The following is a 4,895-nucleotide window of genomic DNA, read 5'->3' on the forward strand; positions in this document are numbered from 1 at the left end:
GTGCTATTCCTTAGCTAGCATATTCATCCTTATTGTGATTTCACAACTGCCATGGACACCTATTACTTACTGTGTGTAATAAAAGTAAAGAAATAACCGTATCGATTGGGTCCCACCATTGACATTAATGGGTAAATCTAACTCCTCAGGAAATATATCCTAAATGCACCACTTTTTTTTAAAAAAAGAGAGAGATTGTGTCGAAGAAAAATAGTGAAGCTCACCGCCCTGTTCCTTTTAGAATGTTGGTGAGGAGCTACACCTGATAGACTAGAACTTTCCAGGCAGTTAGAGACAGTTGGGCAAGTCAGGAATTGGTGAAACAAGAGAGGTTAGCTAAAGCTGGATCGGAGACAAGAGAAGGTCCCTCAAATACAGACTTTTCAGTAGTATATCATCTCAGGATTTCCTGTTGAGTAGAAGGTGGAAGAGGGACACAAGCCATAACTCCTACAGAGATCAAAACTGGCCTGAGATGACAGGAGCTCCCTGACTAGGTGGACTTTGGCTGCTTTCCCCTCAAGACAAGCATGTTCTCCTTCAGCCTCCCAGGTGCTACTTGAAGATATTGAAGGAAGAACTAAAAAGCTCTGCCACGGGGCTCATATATCATCAGCTTCTGAAGAGACTGCCAGGCTGTTGGCAATCAATTGTAACTCTGTTGTTCTTGTTTTGTTATTGTTTCAGTGTTTTTAATTTGGAGACCGCAGAGGGTGAAGCAAGTAGTGAGGCCCCTCCATCAGTCGGAAGAGGGCCAAATGTCATCTGGCCCTTCCCCTCTGTGAAGAACCAAGTCCTCCTCTACAGTCAATACCATCAGGCTGCAGCAGAGGACAAGTCAAGGTACTTTCAGACCCTCTCCTCTGACAAGTTCCCCCCTTTAAAAAAAAAAACAATTAGTTTGCTTTTTAAAAAAAAGATTGCAAAAGCCCTTTTGGAACAGGATTATTAAAAAAAATTATGCTGTATGCCACTCTGAGCCTGTTCGAAAGAGCAGAATATAAATCAAACAAATAACAAATTAATAAATTTGCCAAAGACCTGGAATGCCGATGCAGAAAGTATATAAATGCAGTAAATAAATAAGTATTGGTTATTGATACCATCAGCTGTATAAACTGATGCTCAGAATGCAATACGGTGATTTAACAAAAAAATCCTAGATATAGAACCCATGTTGGGATTGACACTTCCTACACAAAACTATAAAGCATCTTAGAGTAGAGGTCCAATCCTTATTGTTTAGATTGCTGACTCACTGAAGAGAGAAATATTTGCATTAAAATAAAACTCTTGTAAAGTGCTCAAGCCCATGCAATAGAGTGGTGAATAAATCTACTAAATAAATAATAAGATAATCTGTATATTGTTAGGTTTTCCAAAATTATTTCTAAGTTGTTTCACAACAACTTTATCTGACCTTTCCATGTGTTTGAATTATTACCTGAACCTCTTCTTTCACGTTTTGACATGGACTTATTCCAATTAGTACAGTAACAATAATTTAGTATCAACCAGATCTACCCTTGCTAATTCAGTGGAAATCCTTCCAGCTGGAATAGGTGGTCCATGCATCAGTCATGCAAAGAATTTCTAATGCACATCATGGAAAAACATCTTGTTGGATTCCTTTCAAAATGCTAAATTGTGAGCATGAACCCATTATTCTGGAAAATTATCTTTCAGACTAAAACAGACTATAACAGTCTTTTGGTCAGAATTTTAAAAATTACAAATTACCATGCTCTATAGATACACTATTTGCTGTCTTAAAAGCAGTTCTAGAATTATTGATCATATTCAGAAACATAATATTGTAGTTTTTCAATAATACTGACCAGCTGATTTTGCTTTATTACAGTCTGTTTTCTGGAGATTCATTCACAGAAGGTGCCTCTGCTTATTCCTGGGAATTTCCCCCTCCCACTGCAGATCACTTTCCCCTTGGTGCTGTAAAAAGTGAGAAATCTACAGCATTGACTCTTACACTGCAGTAATCTCTTTTGGACACTAGAAGCATGATGACTTATGTTAATAAGTTTCTCTTGGTCAGTCTGAGTCCGTTAGAACTGTTCAGTTGTTGAAGGCAGGTGCCTGTTTGTGTATGTTGTTCTACGGCTCTCTTGGTATCTGATGTTTTACTTTCTTAGTAAACATTTATTAGTTTTTTGAACTCAACCTACTGTCTCCAGATAGTCTCTTGGGCTAAACATCTTTACCACTACAGCATACTCTGCTCTGTGTGGATTTTAATGTTTCTCCCCACACCCCTCAACAGGTTTATGGGCCCTTCACTCTGAAACTGGTGAAGGAAGTGATTAGCCTGAATAATAAAACAAGGTTTTCTTGAAAACGGAGACAGGACAAGTGCTACAGAGGACTGACGAATTACAAGGTCCAGATTTTGAGCTGCTGTCTTTCAAAATGGAGATACTCCTAAAAAGCCACTTTGAGGACTTTAATTTGTGCAGAGGTAATGGACAACAACTAAAATCAAGTGAAGAAAATGCTTTTAAAACTTATCAAAAGAGCAAAAGGTGAAGCCACATTTTAAGCGGAGTGAGTCACCTAAGCAAACAAAGAAAAATGCATGGAAGCAAGGAGAGAATAAATCCGACAAACATAAAACATATGTTGCTAATACAGAGAAGAGTTCCAGAGCTAGTTCTACAAAATATAATGCTGGGATTTGTATTTTCAGGTGCAAATAGCAATTTGATTAAGGAAAGAGAAAGAGTTACTAAGTTGGACACAAATTATAAGTAGAGATGTGCAAGAATGACTCCTATTTGAAGTGGAGTATAAAGATGAAGAGGCCAAAATTACAAAGCAATGTTCACATCAAAAAAGTTTGAATTTATGACAAAGAAGAATGAGACACAGAAACCCCAATGCAATACTTCAACTGAGGAGGAGGATTTAGTCAGAGGCCTAAATATAAGACACTGTAAGGAGTCCAAGTGTACATGCTTTGTAAGGGCAAAAGGAACTAAACTCACCTTTCCTCAACACTGAGAAAGAGAGACACAGCAAGCTCTTTAGCTGATAGACAATGATATTTGTAGGTCTATGCAAATCAATTCATCTGGGTGAAACAAGTGTATCTTAACTTTCATAGATGATTATTCAAGTTATACATTTAGTTATTTGAGTAATGAGTAACCGCCCTGAGCCATTTTGGAAGGGCAGTATATAAATCAAATAAATAAAGAAAGAAAGAAAGAAAGAAAGAAAGAAAGAAAGAAAGAAAGAAAGAAAGAAAGAAAACCAAGTACTTGAAAAACTGAAGGAGTATTGCAAGAATTTGCAATAAATTTGGAAGGCTTATTCGGAGATATTGTATTTTTGTAAGCCGCCTAGAGCCTTTGGAGTCAGGCAGTAAATAAAATAAAATAAAATAAAATAAAATAAAAAAGACAAATGGAGGTGAATATACAGGAAATGAGATAACTGGATATTTGAAAAAGGAGGGCATTAGACATCAGATAACAATATCATATACTCCAGAACAAATTGCATTGCAGAAAGAAAGAATCTCTCTTTAATAGAAATGGCATATTAGAGTTTTCGGCTTAAAGGCATATGTTTTTGTGCAAAAGCCAATTTGGTTAAAATAACCAAATTGAACTGAGGATGTGAGGGAGGGATATTGGCTATGTGCCAGGATGCAAAGGGTTTAGAATACTTGATCTTGCCACAGAAACTGTAAAAATGCAACATGTAGTGTATTTTGATGAAAAAGAAAAGTACCAGATATTACCACAGTTGCCCATGCCTTAAGTCACATAATGGCTGGATTACTGTAACACACTCTACTTCGGGCTGCCCTTGAAGAATATTCAGAAACTGCAGCTAGTGCAAAATGTGGCAGCTAGGATTTTATCTGGAGCTGCCTGCTAGGATCATATTACACCCATTCAGAAATAACTACACGTGGGTACCAATTTGTTTCTGGGTCCAATTCAAGGTGCTGGTTTTGACCTTTAAAGCCCTTAATGGTTTGGGCTCTGGATATCTGGAGGACTGCCTGCTCCTAAGGGTTTCTGCCCTCTTGACAAGTTCATTGGAGGGGGCTCTGCTCCATGTGCTGATGGTGAGAGAGGCTCGGCTGTTGAGCATGCGGGACAGAGCCTTCTCAGTCATTGCCCCCAGGATTTGGAATGCTCTCCCAGCTGGCATCCACTCCACAGCCTCTATCACAGTTTTTAGAAAACAAGTAAAAATGTAGCTCTTCACCCAGGCTTTTATGTGAGTACAGTTTTTACTGCTGCTGCATTATGTTTTGTGTGCTACTGTTTTATATAGGTTTTCAAACTTTTAAATAAAGATATATTATCTATCTACCTATCTAATTCTCTAAGGCGTACCTATGGCTAATCCCTGTGTGGCAGCTCTCACGAGAGTTCACAAGCAGCTGCCGGGAGAGGGAGAGGGAGAGGAATGCCAGAAAGCAGCAGCTGGCCAGCTGAGAGAAAGCGGCAGCAGGCAAGGGAAATAAGGAGGGGCAGGCAGGTGGGAGGAGAGAAACCTGTGGTGCGAGCTGCTGCTGTCGACTGCCCAGTGTCCAGCTCCTGCTGAGTGCAGCTGCCAAGTACAGCCCGACCACAGTCATCCTCCTTGTGAGGAGACTGGCCAAGAAGGTTGCTGAGAGGGTGGCAGAACCTGGTAAGGAGGAACTTGTGTGTAAGTTCCAAAAGAGCATTTGTGGTCTAAAGTATGGAACCATTTTTCCTAGTTTGGCTTAAATCCAGACCAGATTTAAGCTGCCCTAGGCAGCTCAGGCGCGATCAAGCCAGGCCCGGGTCTGGTCTAACTGCCAAGATGGCGCAACTGGTATACTTGTAAAGGGCTTTCCTCCAGGAAGTAAATGTTGGGGGTGGGGTGAGGGAGAGGGA

The 4,895-nt window shown here is 39.7% G+C and overlaps 1 long non-coding RNA gene across 1 annotated transcript; it reads left to right on the forward strand.

Moving 5' to 3' along the window:
* Positions 1-298: 298 nt before the first annotated feature.
* LOC128339521 (uncharacterized) lies at positions 299-2,178 on the forward strand. Its single transcript, XR_008313067.1, has 3 exons — positions 299-552; positions 688-843; positions 1,862-2,178. It is a non-coding gene; the product is annotated as an uncharacterized LOC128339521 (long non-coding RNA).
* The last annotated feature ends 2,717 nt before the right edge of the window (positions 2,179-4,895 follow it).

The sequence above is a fragment of the Hemicordylus capensis genome, chromosome 1, assembly GCF_027244095.1.
Source record: "Hemicordylus capensis ecotype Gifberg chromosome 1, rHemCap1.1.pri, whole genome shotgun sequence".
In the NCBI taxonomy this organism is placed as follows: domain Eukaryota; kingdom Metazoa; phylum Chordata; class Lepidosauria; order Squamata; family Cordylidae; genus Hemicordylus; species Hemicordylus capensis.